The sequence below is a fragment of the Schistocerca piceifrons genome, chromosome 2, assembly GCF_021461385.2.
Source record: "Schistocerca piceifrons isolate TAMUIC-IGC-003096 chromosome 2, iqSchPice1.1, whole genome shotgun sequence".
Taxonomy (NCBI): Eukaryota; Metazoa; Arthropoda; class Insecta; order Orthoptera; family Acrididae; genus Schistocerca; species Schistocerca piceifrons.
In genome coordinates this window covers 12,875,771-12,893,261 of record NC_060139.1, presented here as the reverse complement: position 1 = coordinate 12,893,261, position 17,491 = coordinate 12,875,771, and positions in this window count along the sequence as shown.

The window sequence follows — 17,491 nt, the reverse complement described above, 5'->3', positions numbered from 1 at the left end:
TAATGGTGTAGACTGTGAAACAAACAGTGAACAGGGAAGCATTATCGATCGATCGATCGGCAACAGCTCGCCTCAGGAATCCGAAATGACAGGACACAATCTTGCAAATACTGTAGATTCTGGTTTTGCGTCCTCACAGTTTTCTCAATTAAATCAAGACACATTTTCTGCTTGTCAAAATGTGAATATTGCCGGTTCAAATGCACTGCCGAAAAGCACTGAGGAACATGTTTCAGACACCAGTGCGTTGTTATTACAATTAATGCAACAAATGGGACAAAAGCTTCAAAAGTTAGACATAATGGAACAACATCAGAGACAAACACAGCAACAGTTAGACGCAATGGAACAAAATCTTCACACCACGATTGAACAAACACGTGAAGATTTAACTACTCAGTTACATAAAATCGAATCGAAATGTCAAAAAGTCTGTAATGACGTAAAAACACAAATTTGTGAGCATTTCCAACCTATTGTTTCGCAGCATGAATATACATTACAGACTAACGAAGCAGCCATAAAAGAACTGCAAACTATTGTTCATGAAAATCATTAGACCTTGCAAGCTGAAATTGACTCAGTTGCATCTACCGATTCGGTTACGCAACTTGCAAAGACTCAGGAAAACTTAAAGGACACAGTAGATACGATTTCAACACAAATGGACACTCTGAAACTTTGTTCAGTAAAACACACTGAGGAAAAGAGTTCACTATCGGAGAAAGTAGCCGAACTTTCGTATCAGTTCACTAACTTATCTACAAAGGTAAATGATGATATGAATGACACAAGACCTGTAGCCATCACTGACACAGAAGAGTATGAACAAATTAAGAAAGTCAAACAAAATCAGAATCAAATTAACACGAAACACAAAAGAGTAATCCAGGAAGTACAAGATCAGTTGGCACAAGTAATACAAAAATTACGTATTTCAGAGGACACTCGCGCTCCAACACGGGAAGAGGGACTTAGAAATACGGAAAAGCCGCAAAATAATCACACAGGGCATTTCGGAAATTATGAAAGAAATTGGCAAGGTGCACCGAATTTTGAGATGGAACCGCCGACACGACGTAACAGTGACCGATATGCGACTCGCCGACACGATAATTTTGACTATAAGCTGTTCATTACTACACGTAAATTCAAAACATTTAAGAATTCTGGCAACGACATTCATCCACAAGCGTGGCTCCATCAATTCTCTCATTGTTTTCCTCCCAACTGGTCATTACAGCACAGATTAGAATTTATGTGTGGCTCCTTAGAGAATGAACCAGCTGAAAGAGTGCAATCGGTCATTCACGATTGTCACAGTGAAGGAGAATTTTATCATGGCTTCCTCTCAGCATACTGGTCTCAAGCTACACAAGACCGAGTAAAACGTAGCATCATAATGATGAAACATTTCGAACAATCTGAATTTTCCAGTCTTGTGAAATATTTTGAAGACATGTTGCACAAGAATCAGTACCTGTCAAACCCTTACAGACCCTCAGAACTCATCCGCATTTGCTTAACCAAATCGCCTGAACATTTACGACATATTATTTCGGCAGGACGTTGCAAAGACGACATTGAAGCTTTTCAGGGACTGTTACAAGAATTGGAAATTGACACTGACAATCGCGGAATGCGAAAAGAAGGAGCACAACAATTACAGGTCACATCCGTCACAATTCCGCGATGACAGAAATAATAAATGGACATGACAAGGCTATTCTTACAACGTAAATCATGATCAAAACAGACACCACCCATATGACAACCGTTGGCAGAGCAGTAATAATTACAGGGAAAGATCACCTCTCCGCGGTAATGACTATCACAGAGACAATCAGAGAAACAGACAATATGGGAACCAAAACAATTATTATCAAGGGAGACAGAATAACTTCAGACGCAACAGTCCAGCGCGGAGTTACGACTCAGGGAGAAATTCTCCACCACGTGACCGACAAGAAAGAAACTATGGAACCTACCGACATGACGACAGACGATATGATCGTAACGACAGACCTGAAATGCATCAGAACTGGCGGGATTCAAACAGGGCAGGGCCCTCTCGACAAGGTGAATTTGTAGACGTTAGGTCCCCAAATCCCAGCACACTCAAACTTGAAAACATATGATTACACTGTGGAGCTCTTAAATAATGATATTTACTAAAATGTCTAATGAAATGATGAGAAACATTTTACATCTATTGTTTTTCTAATTGAGAGATTACTCATTTTGTCGTTCCTGTTTGTGTAAATTGTTTTGTGCTGCATTGCCTCGTCCCTTAGTTTAGCATCTGAGCTCAGTAGATTTAAGTTAGCTTAAGAGGGGGTAGGCTGTATAAGAGAATGAGTTGCGATGAATTGGAAGAAATGCATTGAGAAGTCACACGAAAAAAGTGCAGAAAGCAGGTATAGATAGGACTTTTTGGGAATAATGATGAATGAAGGGAAAACTCGAAAAAGTTTTGTGTTATTCCGCTATGTGTTGTATACCCTTGTGTATTTGTGTTCTTCCTGTCTTTATGTGTTTATCTGATGAGAGTTACGTTGTAGAATTTTTCTAATACTATGTTATTTGCTTTGTAAAAATGTTTAGACATTGTTTATTCTGTTTTGTTTTAATGCTCATGTGTGAAGTTGATGTTTCGAAAGTTATTCTGATTTTTTATGTATGTAATTATGTCATAATTCCTGTAACACTGATGTACATGTTTATTTCTATTCTTTTGTAAAGCCTGTATTACTACAAATGTTATCTGTACTATTATGTTCCTTAATTATGTATTTTCTACCTTTGTAATGGTATTCTAATGTTGTAAATTTATAATTGCATAGACACCAGTTCATCAAATTAAGTTACATTTCACTGCACACGTTTCTGTTGGTCATAGTATATGGACAATATGTGAGAAGTAGGGACTGTTAGTGTTTGCACGTATGTTAATAATTCAGCAAGGGACTGGTTAACAGCATTGCTGGTTCTAAGGACATCTCCAAAAACTTTGTGAGTGCACAAGTGGTGGTTTATGGACTTGCTATATTATCCGAAAGACTCTTAGATGGTGCTGTGCATCTGCACAGCCGCAACAGATGGCTGCTGGCCGTCTCTTCAAGGACTGCAGTGGGTCTGCAGCTTTGATGGCCCACCAATACCATTATCTCTACAAGGACTGCAGTGGGTCTGCACCTCTGGTGGCCCACCAATACCGTAATCTCTACCAGGACTACAGTGGGTCTGATCTGTGATGACCTACCTACCAATATTCTTCAAAACTTCGACTGACTCTGCAGTGGGTTTTCTCGGCTGTGGCTCATTCCCTGTCTCCATGTCAAGAGTCAGCACTGTCATTTCATTGGAAGGACAACACGACTTCTGCAAGATTGCATGGAAATCCACTAATTCCGTGCACATTTTCCTATACTGCTCAGACTTTGAAAAAAAAAACACTGTAATTAACACTGCGATGAATGATCAGGACTTGAAACGTCCCCTTTCAACAATTTATACAGGACTGTGCTTAAACTGACACACAATATTTTTAGCGCAACGCAATCTGACTTTCAAAAATCCCTACAAAAGAATGGCCCTGACTAACATTAAGCTATAAGTTTCACAAAACACTTACCTCACAAAAATCTTCGCTGCTCAAGCTACTGCAATACAGCGAGCGCCACTACTGCCAGCTAAATAAAAGATTCAAACTATGGAAGGCACTAACTACTGATAGGGATAGTTAGCAAATGAAAGATATTAATAGAGAACAAACAATGTATTTACCTTGATATCATCATATATAAATATAGCAGTTCATGACAAATTTCAAAACTCCGCCATCTCTCTCCCCACATCCACCACTGCTGGCGGCTCACCTCCAACTGTGCAACGCTACGCGCTGTTCACAGCCAGCTGCCTAACACTACAATGGCGAGTATTACAACAATGCAAAGCAGCCACAGACTGCACACATCACAGCCAGTGGTTTTCATACAGAGGTGGCGTTACCAATAAAAAAACCTAAACAGCCTACTTACATAGCCCCCATGCTCCCCACAAAAATTTTTACAAATTGGATTGGGCAGTGGCCAATACAGATTTGAAAAAAATTTTTCATAATTACAATAACAAAGAAATCAAATGCACACACTTATTGATACAATGTTGGTCAAAAGCTAAAATTTTCTCACAGTCCATAAAGACAGTCCTCATTATTCGTCACAGTAAAATTGCAGTGTTTTTCTCAAAGTCTGAGCAGTAAAAGAAAATGCACACAGAAGTAGTGGATTTCCATGCAGTCTTGAAGAAGTAGTGTTGTTCTTCCAACGGAAAGAGAGTGCTGACTCTCGACGTGCAGACAGGTAATGGGCCACAACAGAGGAAACCCACAGAAGAGTCATTCGACGTTTTGAAGAATACTGGTAGTTATCACAGAGTAGACCCACTGTAGTCCTGGTAGAGATTACAGTATAGGGGTGCAGACCCACTGCAGTCCTTGTAGAAATAATGGTACTGGTGAGTCAGCAAAGGTGTAGACCCACTGTAGTCCTTGTAGAAATGGCCAGCAGCCATCTGTTGCGACTGTGCAGGTGCACAATCACCATCGAAGAGTCTTGCAGAGAATATAGCAAGTCCATAAACCACCACTTGTGCACTCACAAAGTGTTTGGAATTGTCCTTAGAACCAGCAATGCTGTTATCCAGTCCCTTGCTGAATTATTAACACACGTGCAAACACTAACAGTCCCTACTTCTCACATATTGTCCATATACTATGACCAACAGAAACGTGTGCAGTGAAATGTAACTTAATTTGAAGAACTGGTGTCTGTACAATTATAAATTTACAACATGAAAATACAATTACAAAGGTACAAAATACATCATTAAAGAACATAACAATACAGATAACATTTGTAGTAACACAGGCTTTACAAAAGAATAGAAATAAACATATACATCAGTGGAATTATGACATGAGTACATACATAAAGGATCACAATAACTTTTGAAACATCAACTTCACACATGAGCATTGAACAGAACAGAATTAAAAATGTCTAACATCTTTACAAAGTAAATAACATATTATTAATGCCAATTATATTCGAGGATAACAGTATTCCTCATCATAGTGAATGTAGCTTAATATTAAAAGAAGAAAAAATTCTATGAAACTACACAGAGACAGGAAGAAAACAAATACACAAGGGTACACAAACACATAGTGGGATAACACCAATAGGAAAGGACAGGGTTCGTTTTCAGTGTAACATTTGGTACTGCAGTCCAACCCAAAACTTCATATATCTTTCCTCTTATTTCATCCTTTGTTTCCACCAAAAAAATTCTATCTAAGCATGCTTTCTGTATTTATATGTTCACACATTTCTTACCTCAACATTTATTTCCAAGAAAATCCTACCTAAATCTGTTTTCTCAATGCATTTCTTCCAATTCATCGCAACTCATTCTCTTAGAGGCTACCCCCCTCTTAAGCTAACTTAAATCTACTGAGCTCAGATGCTAAACTAAGGGACGAGGCAATGCAGCAGCACAAAATAAGTAACACAAACAGCAATGAAAAAAAAATGGAAAATTGCAAAGCAAGCTACAGTAAATATAAATTACCAAGCAATGCAACATTACAACTAATATGAGCCAATGTGCAGTAACAAGAAAAATAAGTCAGTAGTAAAACTAGCTTAACAGAGTAACACAATTTAAAATTCAGTAGCACTATGCCTGGCAAACAGCAGCAGCAAATATAAAAAATATAAAAAATATAAAACTTATATCTATACATGACAAAGCTCAAGCAGAAAAGATATTACAGTAAAAACAACAATGCAGATAAGGGAAGTGTATAATCACATCTTAATGTCTAAGTAATTAAACTGGTGCACCACAACAACTTATTGTAAAAGAAATATTACCATGTACTTGAAAAGAATATTATGTATGCAGTTACTGTTACTAGTCCCTTCTTATTGTTCTTTCCTTTCCAAGTGCTCCTTTTTTGAAGAATGTGGATCACAAAATTATTATTTAATAGATCTGTTGACAGAAAGTGTTCACATTAGCAAATGCATTTAATTTTATTTTATAAAACCAATGCTGCAACACAGCTGGAAAACAGATGTCAAATGAAATAAGCAATTACGCAAACCAAAGCATAAAAATATCATTCAATAGTCATGTGGCATTTCGTAAGTCAGTAGCTCTCAACTCACGTAGAAAGACACTTGTCATAATCAGGTGTGCAGATGTACGAATATTTCCCAACAATTCATAAGCATTTCAGTAATTAGCACAAAGTACGAGTAACCATATGTTTTCAGGTAATGAGCATGTAATATTTGCGATGCTTTCTACAAAGGAACGTCAATAGCCAGGATAATGGCTTCCCTTTTTTTTTTGTACCTGTGCCGCTGAAAGGCTAACGGCTTTTTTTTTTTCGGGCGGCTGTCGCCCAGGTGGGTGCCCGTGACGCATTACGTGCAGGTGGTCACTTAACTTTCTTACGGAAATATTTACGACAGCGGTTTCCGCTACAGTGACAGTCTCACATAAAAACATTTCACAGGTCAAGAATTAGCGTTGCAAATGTGTAGAAACAAAATGCTGTTGATATAACAGTGTCCAAAAAATTTTCGCCAGCATTGTGATACATTCACACATATACACACATTTCATAACTCTTAAAGTACGATTCTTGGTTTACAACAACCTTTCCCACAAATCAGAGTCCCTAATCACTACTCATTATTCCTTACCTTATTACACATATACATATTCGTATTCATCAACACATAATAACTACATAGCATAATCAGATTCCTCATATAACATCAGCTTATTGACCATAAACATACCTCAACAGCATAATGCACATCGTCATCGTAAAAATAACATCATTACACCTCAGTCAAATCTCAAAAACGTCGTAGCTTTCTGCAATAATTTCAAACCCTACAAAATATTCTCTGCTCATTTCAATAATGTCATCTACCTCAAACGTACTTTAAAAATCATGATCCCATAACAAATACATCATTCAAAGCTCTCATAGTATCACAATGGGTCCAAAAAAAATATGAACAGTTTACAAAGTACAGACAAAATACAGTTTCATAAGTGTGAAGTTACCCAACTGTGTATTGCGTAAACATGTGACACTGATGTAGTAAAAAGAATGTTTGTTTCTCTGTCAAATAATCAGATAGCTGTGTAATTCTGTGTTAGAGAAATATGGTACCGAAGTGTAAAATTGTATAAGCAAATTCCATATTAGCTAGGGTTCCTTGTGCTTGCCAAACACATGGTACACAAAGTAGGCGTGTACCCCCGTGAGGATTAATGTAATTATACCCTCAGGTGTTACAGATTACACCAATGGAATGAAATATATCACGGAAAACTTTCTTTGTAATTCAAAAATCTTTAAAAATAAATGTTTTAAGTATAAAATTGATCACTCAAATACGTGTACTGTAGCGCTAAACTGTGCGTCTTGTAACATAATCTCTGTGGAAATGTCGTAGTTATCGTCCTCCGAAAGCTAAGTTCTGCAGAAGTCAATGCGTAGTTATTATGCTTATTGGCGTGATGAAGAAAGTACTGTACAGTAACGTATTGTTGTGCCACGAAAAAGGCTGTCTCATTGTTGCTATACCACAAAAGTTACTACTAAAACATGTTTTTCTTTCCAGAAGAATTCAGAAAACTGTGCAGATATAAAACAGATACACCGCAAAAGCAACATTGTAAATTATCACTCATTAGTAGTGTCGTGATAAAAATCGTGTAGCTGTCACATAAACCAATCTCTGTGTCATCTGGTATCTCTCAGAAAGCACTTTAAATTCAGAATGTATTTTCAAATAAACCAAAATGTTGCATTAAAATCTCATTAGCAGTACTGGTAAATGTTCTAAGTATGTGAGCCTTATAGTCGTTACGTAATCGTGCAACTAACAAGCAAGAATGTACAAATACAACACTGTGTCGTCTGTTCACTATAACAATGCATTCGTAATTTCTGTTTAAAAATGTTCCCTAGGTTCTAGACTGGATATTTAACTTCAAACATAGTTGTATGTTAACAGTTTCTTAAGTCTGACACAGCATACTAGTAATGTAAAGTGAAAAGTTATATGGCAAAGACAAAGTTAAAAAGCAGATTATCTTTCAATAAACGGTTTTACATGTGAAATGTGGTGTAAACCTTTACTCTTCCTAGTACGCAGAGTTTCAACTTCAACGCAATTATCATGTGGTATACGTCGGATTCTGTAAGGTCCATTGTAAACTAGAAAGAATTTGTGACTCAAGTGTTTCTTCTTATGTGACAATGAATGAGCTTTAATGAGAACTTTCTGACCAATATACAGCTTCTTTGCATTTGCTTTACCGTGTAGTTTTCTCCTTTTGTCTGCTGCAGATTTTATATTTTTAAGAGCCAAATCAATTATGTCTTTGTGTCGAAGTTTACGTATATTCGGGAAAGGTACAAGCTCTCTGATTCTGTTCGGTGGTTCTTCATTCTTCAGTACAAGAGTAGGTGGTAAAGCAGTGGAGTCGTGAGGCATTTCATTCAGCACGTTTTGAAATAAGTGTAAATATCTGTCCCAATGCTGATGCTTTCTGTGACAATGAAGTCTGCAAAGCTTATTGATTTCTTTCATAATCCGTTCGGAGGGGTTACAATGTGGTGAGTACAATGAAATAAAAACAGGTTTGATTTTATGGTTGCGAAGCATGCGTGACCAAACAGCAGATCTGAATTGCGGTCCGTTATCTGAAATGAATTTACTAACGTGTCCAACTTCACGTAAGAAATTTTTAACAAAGGCGTTGGATACAGACCGTCCAGTGGCTTTACGTAACGGAGTGAAAGAAACAAATTTTGAAGTAAGTTCAACAGCGACTAAAACGTACGAAAATCCATTAGATGTTCTGACAAGCGGTCCCAAGAGATCAACAGCAGCAAATTCTTTTAATTTAGAAGGAATAATAGGAAATAACGGAGCACGATGTCAGACAGTAGATGGTTTCGCCTTTTGACAAAGTTTACAAATAGACAAGACTCTTAGAATTCTCTTTTCCATATTGTTAAAATAGCAAGTCGTTCGAAGAATATGATAACATTTTCGTGGACCAAAATGTGCGTAGCTGAAATGAATGTACCAAATGAGCTTATTAACAAAATCGTCTGGAATGCAAAGTACCCATAGCTTGTCATCAACAGTGCAGCGTTTGAAGAGTATGTTGTTTCTAACCAGGTAATAATGCCGAATCTGTGTGTGTGTCTTTTCATGCCATTTGCTCTTGATGTCTTTCCAAATCGGATCTTCATTCATGAGCAATGTTCTTTAAAGATGTGGTGATGAAGTTTTCAAAGGCGACTTTCTGAATGTAAAGAATACTGAAATTTTTCTCGACGTTGCCTTCTGTGTTACTTTTCTCAAGCCCAGCCGGTGCGCGTGACAGTGCGTCCGCAACAATGTTCTCCTTGCCGGGAATGTAGACTATTGTGAAGCGGAATTCTTGCAGAAACAATGCCCAACGTTTTAACCTGTCATGATTTAATTTTGAAGACATAAGAAATTGTAATGCACGATGATCACTGTATACTTTTACGTGCTTACCAGAAAGAAAGAAACGGAATTTGTTAAATGCCCAAACGATAGCCAAAGCTTCTAATTCAGTAACGGAATAATTTTTTTTCAGATTTTGTTAGCACTCGGCTAGCAAAAGCAATGGTTTTCTGAACGGTAGTGTCATTTTCTATGGCTTCTTGAAATAAATGGGCACCAAGACCGACTTTAGAAGAATCCGTGCTAAGGCAGAAATCTTGTGACAGATCTGGATGAGCTAGTATTGGCACGTTAAGTAGCGATTCTTTCAAAGAATTGAATTCCAACTGTGCTTGTTCGTCCCAGTTCCAAATAGTATTTTTTCCAGTGAGAGAACAAAGTTTTGGTGTAACAAGAATTTGCATATTCAGAAAACGACGGTAAAAATTTACGAGACCTAGAAAACTGCGGACTTGTCTTTTTGTAGATGGAACTGGAATGGCTCTGATTGCTTCTAACTTTTCAGGATCCGGCTGAATGCCTTCAGAAGAAATAATATGTCCCAAAAACTTCACTTTTGTCCTACCGAATTCAGACTTTTCCAAGTTAACTGTAATTCCAGATTCTGCAAAAATATGTAACACGCTGTTGAGGATGCGATTGTGTTGTTCCCATGAGGCTTCTGCTATCAGAATATCGTCTACATATAAGGTGATGTGACGTTTTAAGAATTCAGGTAATATGGAATTTAGCCCGCGAATGAATGCTGCTGAAGAAATGTTCAAACCAAAAGGAAGTTTCCGAAACTGATAACAAACGCCGAAACAAAGGAAAGCTGTGTATTTTCTACATTCTGGATGAAGTTCGATCTGATAAAAGCTGGATCGGAGATCAGTGGAAGACAACACTTTTACACCATTAAAATTTTGAAGAAGTTCTTCCAACGTTTGCGGCCTGTCTGTTTCAGGAATAATGATCGTATTGATTTGTCTCGAATCTAAGACAAGCCTGATCGATCCATTTTTCTTCTCAACAACATGTAATGGATTGTTGTATGAGCTTACTGCAGGCTCAATAATGCCCTCGTCGAGCATAGATTGTATTTCTGTTCTAACACGGTCCCTATAATGTGCTGGAATTACATATGGTCTAACACAAAATTTAGTATGCTCACGAACACGAAATTGGTATTGAAATCCCTTGATTGTTCCTGTTTTATGAGTAAAAACTGTGGAATGTGCTTGTAAAATCTCAAAAAGGTCCTGCCTATCAGTGTCATTACAATTCTCAATTGTTTGAATTTTATTCTGAATTAACTTATTAGTGTCAAATGCGCCGTCGATATCATCCCTGTCAGTACTTGCACAGTGATTGTTAGTGTCTAGTTCCGTAGAAAAGTCCGAACTGTTGTCTAACAGAAGGTAAAGCCGATTAATTTCCTCGTCATGGTTTGAGAGCCAATCTTCAAATTTCAAAGCTATTGACTTACCTTCTTTCTCTAAACCTATTTCAGCATCGTGAAAGTTTAAGATTGCTTTGTATTCATTCAAAAAGTCTACTCCCAGTATAATTTCCGTCGACAATAATGGAACAATAAGAAAGTTCATAGAGAAGCTGTGGCTTTGACAAAAGAATTCTAAGTTGGTTTGTTGGCGTACATCTACACTTTTTCCAAAGATTGCACCTTGTAATTTAATCTTACGTAACGGAAGTGTGGGGCAATCGTTCGATTTGTTGCATTTGCTAAAGGCTGTTTCACTGATTACTGAAATGGGACTGCCAGAGTCAAGTACTGCCATAAATTTTACGTCATTTACTGTAATGTGAATCTCAGGATATGCAATGTTGTTATGTTTTACGTCGTGTTCTTGGAGTAAGATGTCCCTAATGTCTTCCATTTTTACGTAATTAATAGCTACGGCAGCTGCGTCGTCAGTTTCATAAGTACGTTTTGTGGCAGCCAGCGGTGTGAGTCATTGCCTATGGTCTCTTTGTTGGCGCGCGTCGTTATTGGGATTTGGAGACCTAACTTCTACAAATTCACCGTGACGAGACGGCCCTGCCCTGTTTAAATCCCGCCAGTTCTGATGCAATTCAGGTCTGTCGTTACGATCACATCGTCTGTCGTCATGTCGGTAGTTCCTGTAGTTTCTTTCTTGTCGGTTAAGTGGTGGAGAATTTCTCCCTGAATCGTAACTGCGCGCTGGACCGTTGCGTCTAAAGTTATTCTGTCTCCCTTGATAATAATTGTTTTGGTTCCCAAATTGTCTGTTTCTCTGATTGTCTCTGTGATAATCACTACCGCGGAGAGGTGATCTTTCCCTGTAATTATTACTACTCTGCCAACGGTTGTAATATGGGTGGTGTCTGTTTCGGTCACGATTTGTGTTGTGAGAATAGCCTTGTCGCGTCCAGTTATTATTTCTTTCATCGCGGAATTGCGACTGATGTGATCTGTAATTGTTGTGCTCCTGCATTCCGCGATTGTCAGTGTCACTTTCCAGTTCTTGTAACAGTCCCTGAAAAGCTTCAATGTCGTCTTTGCAACGTCCTTCCAAAATAATATGTCGTAAATGTTCAGGTAATTTGATTAAGCAAATGCGGATGAGTTCTGAGGGGCTGTATGGGTTTGACAGGTACTGATTCTTGTGCAACATGTCTTCAAAATATTTCACAAGACTGGAGAGTTCAGATTGTTCGAAATGTTTCATCATTATGATAGAATGTTTTACTCCGTCTTGTGTGGCTTGAGACCAATATGCTGAGAGGAAGGCATGGTAAAATTCTCCTTCACTGTGGCAATCGTGAATGACCGATCGCATTCTTACAGCAGGTTCATTCTCTAAGTAGCCACACATAAATTCTAACCTGTGCTCCAATGACCAGTTGGGAGGAAAACAATGAGAGAATTGATGGAGCCACGCTTGTGGATGAATGTCGTTGCCGGAATTCTTAAATGTTTTGAATTTACGTGTAGTAATGAACAGCTTATAGTCAAAATCATCATGTCGGCGAGTCGCATATCGGTCGTTGTTAGGTCGTGTCGGCCGTTCCATCTCAAAATTCGGTGCACATTGCCAATTTCTTTCATAACTTCCGAAATGCCCTGTGTTATTATTTTGCGGCTTTTCCGTATTTCTAAGTCCCTCTTCCCGTGTTGGAGCGCGAGTGTCCTCTGAAATACGTAATTCTTGTATTACCTGTGTCAGCTGATCTTGTACTTCCCGGATTTCTCTTTGGTGTTGTGTATTAATTTGATTCTGATTTTGTTTGAATTTCCTAATTTGTTCGTACTCTTCCGTGTCATTAAAGACTACCGGTCTTGCGTCAATCAGATTATCATCTACCTTCGTAGATAAATTAGTGAACTGATCCAAAAGTTCGGCTACTTTCTCCGATAGTGTACTTATTTCCTCAGTGTGTTTTTCTGAACCAAGTTTCAGAGTATCTACTGTGTCCTTAAAGTTTTCCTGAGTTTTTGCAAGTTGCGTAACCGAATCGGTAGATGCAACTGAGTCAAATTTAGCTTGCAAGGTCTCATGATTTTCATGAACAATAATTTGCAGTTCTTTTATGGCTGCTTCGTGATTCTGTAATGCATTTTCATGCCGAAAAAAATAGGTTGAAAATGCTCACAAATTTGAGTTTTTACGTCATTACAGACTTTTTGACATTTCGATTCAATGTTATGTAACTCAGTAGTTAAATCTTCACGCGTTTGTTCAAGAGTTTGTTCCAATGAGTCTAACTTTTGAAGCTGTTGCTGTGTTTGTCTCTGATTTTGTTCCATTGTATCTAACTTTTTGAGATTTTGTTCCACTGTGTCTAACTGTTGCTGTGTTTGTCTCTGGTGTTGTTCCATTGTGTCTAACTTTTTGAGATTTTGTTCCACTGTGTCTAACTGTTGCTGTGTTTGTCTCTGGTGTTGTTCCATTGTGTCTAACTTTTCAAGCTTTTGTCCCATTTGTTGCATTAATTGTAATAATAATGCACTGGTGTCTGAAACATGTTCCTCAGTGCTTTTCGGCAGTGAAGTTGCACCGGCAACATTCACATTTTGACAAGCGGAAAATGTGTCTTGACTCATTTGAGAAAACGGTGAGAACCCAAAACCTGAGTCTGCAGTGTTTGCAATATTGTGTTCTGTCATTCCCGATTCCTGAGGCGAGCTGTTGCCGACCAATCGATCGATAACGCTTCCCTGTTCACTACCTGTTTCACTGTCTACACCATTGTTTGCCGCCCGCTCCATTTCCCTATGCGCAATTACCAAATTACTACTTTGAACATTAGTTAATTCATTACTAACACACTGCCTTAGTCTTCACTGTCATTTCTCAGTTTACTTTGGAGCCTAGTATTACGTTTTTCACACGCCATAATTGTCACAATATTTCACACAATAACACAGAAAAGCACAATTTGAAGAGCAAAATAAAATAACATAGGAATGGAAATAATGTCTACTTAATTGCCAGCGCAGCTGCGAAATATTTGGTGCAAATCTACATGCATGCCACAACTGTTTTACTGTACAACAATGAAAAACTACAACTACAAAGGAAATTCTCTCTATGATTACGCGCTACCAATAAACAATAGCTACACCAATTACACAAACTACAAGAAAAAAAAATCAGAAGATTCCAGTGAGGTATCCTCGGCTAAGGGTCGACATATGAAACGTCCCCTTTCAACAATTTATACAGGACTGTGCTTGAACTGACACACAATATTTTTAGCGCAACGCAATCTGACTTTCAAAAATCCCTACAAAAGAATGGCCTGACTAACATTAAGCTATAAGTTTCACAAAACACTTACCTCACAAAAATCTTCGCTGCTCAAGCTACTGCAATACAGCGAGCGCCACTACTGCCAGCTAAATAAAAGATTCAAACTATGGAAGGCACTAACTACTGATAGGGATAGTTAGCAAATGAAAGATATTAATAGAGAACAAACAATGTATTTACCTTGATATCATCATATATAAATATAGCAGTTCATGACAAATTTCAAAACTCCGCCATCTCTCTCCCCACATCCACCACTGCTGGCGGCTCACCTCCAACTGCGCAACGCTACGCGCTGTTCACATCCAGCTGCCTAACACTACAATGGCGAGTATTACAACAATGCAAAGCAGCCACAGACTGCACACAGCACAGCCAGTGGTTTTCATACAGAGGTGTCGTTACCAATAAAAAAACCTAAACTGCCTACTTACAGACTGTTTTTAGGGACTGTGAGAAAATTTTAACTTTTGACCAACATGGTATCAATAAGTGTGTGCATTTGATATCTTTGTTATTGTAGTTATGATAAAATTTTTTCAAATCTGTATTGGGCATGGCCCAAAACTACCTGTAAAATTCTTTTGTGGGGAGCATTGGGGTTATGTAGGTAGGCTGTATAGGTTTTTTTTATTGGTAACGCCACATAGCGCTCTGTATGAAAATCATTGGCTGTGCTGCGTGCAGTCTGTGGCTGGTTTGCATTGTTGTTGGCTATTGTAGCGTTGGGCAGTTGGCTGTTAACAGCGCGTAGCGTTGCGCAGTTGGAGGTGAGCCGCCAGCAGTGGTGGATGTGGGGAGAGAGATGGCGGAGTTTTGGGAGCGGATGATCTGGACGTGTGTCCATCAGAGACAGTACATTTGTAAGACTGGATGTCAAGAACTGCTATATATATTATGACTTTTGAACACTATTAAGGTAAATACATTGTTTGTTCTCTATCAAAATCTTTCATTTGCTAACTATGCCTATCAGTAGTTAGTGCCTTCAGTAGCTTGAATCTTTTATTTAGCTGGCAGTAGTGGCGCTCGCTGTATTGCAGTAGTTCGAGTAACGAAGATTTTTGTGAGGTAAGTGATTTGTGAAAGGTATAGGTTATTTGTTAGTCAGGGCCATTGTAGGGATTTTTGGAAGTCAGATTGCGTTGCGCTAAAAATATTGTGTGTCAGTTTAAGCACAGTTATGTATAATTTTTCTAAGGGGACGTTTCAACATGTAATAACAAGGACGCTGTATTAAGACACTTGTCAGTGACTTCAATTTCCTTAGACAACAAAACTTAAGCTAACATCAAAGTCAAGGAAGGTTTCTCTTCCACCTTGAAGACATTCTTAAAGAATGGGCTCCCTTCCCCCCCCCCCCCTTTCTATCCCAGCCAATTTGGGTGCAAAATCTAAAATCTATGTCTCATTGGCGACGGATCCCTCCTGGATTGCTTTTACTTGGGACAGGTGTAATCTCAAGATGTGCGACCAAGGTTACCATCATCACAAAATGCTTAATCTGTGTTGGACCCAAAAACCTACATAGAAATTTCCCCATGACTCTTTACCGACACCCTGCTCTCTCCATCAACGTTCCTAATCCCCGTTCTGTCCCCTAGCTGCAGTAGGTGGGACACATCCTAGCATTGTTATACTGTTACATTGTCTAAGGGAAGACCTTCATATCTTTACTTGCACCTTTCCACTGTCTCTAATTTGTGCTGCATCACTTCTCTCCAGCAGTAAGTCGTTCAGTGTCCACAAATGTGAGAGGGGCCTGTTGGGTTTGAAAGCAAATACGTGGGCGACGGGAGTCTGCTTCGTTGATTCTTTTAATGCTGTGTTAAAAGCAATACTACTGAGTATGGTCTGCATGGTAATTCGTAGCGAGTGTGGCACGCAGATTATGATTAAGCCTCTCTGTGAACGACGGATTCATATAAAACTGGTTGATAGACGTATGGCAAATTTCTTCTTCGAAACAAAAATCCGACAGACCGCCAAGGTGAAATTCGGGATGTTATCAGCAACGAGTAAAAAAAGTGGCCGAAATCTGTCGAAGATCGTCTTAAAGGACATGATGGTAATCTGAGGACGTCATACTCCGCTTTCTAACCAATCAGCAGAACCATGGAAAAGAGTTCACACACAAGAGCATGTAGCTGATGCCCTCTCATGACCAAGGTAACGGGCACACATAATCGACGTACTGCCTTCCAATCGATTCTGCAGTCATTTAAGAACCCTGTAACACATGAAAAGCCCTGGTATCCTGTATGTTCAGTGCACAAGCCTTACACCCGGCAACCATACCTCGTATTTATTTATCCATCTCCTACCATGTAGAATTCTCCCTTATTTTCATCCTAGTTTAGAGCACACCGAGGTATTTCACTACTAGTGTCTCATATAGTATTTAAACACGAGTGGCACTTAGTGTTTAGAATACACAGTTCAGTGCTCTCCGACATGCTTTTGTGGCAGAACCACAGTGATGCCGGACACAGATGCAGCTATCTATATTTTATGACGATCTATAGCTTCACATACTGAAATTAATTTATGAAATTCAAATTTGCTGGACTGGGTCGCCTACAGTGACATATGAAAATACGTGCTGAACTAGGAATCAAACCCGTATTTCCTGCATAACACGAGCAATCACTTTAGCACTTAGGCTATCTGAGCATACTCTCTGGACCAACCCAAATTTCCATGTGTCACACACGTATCTATTCCTCCTCATAGATTATTATTTCATTTTCCAGACTTGTACAGTTCATGATTCACATGCAGGTTTCGGAATCAAAACAACGAGAAGTCATGGACCATTGTTTCCAATTACGTAACAGTCCCATATTTGCCTTTGTAATATACTTACTTTTCATGACTAACTACGATTCAAACTCTTGAAATTTATCTGAACTGCGATAAGTATAGATGTAGTACCTAAAGTGACTTACGAAAATCTTGTGTTGGATCAGGATCAAACCTGGATTTCCAATTAATGCGAGTGTCCGCGAGTCCAGTTGGTGAAATCCAAACAGTGTCTTCTTGCCATGTGCAAGACTGCTCCACATGAGCTCCATCCTTCCGGATGATACTGACTTGTAGTTTGCTGGTCACCAA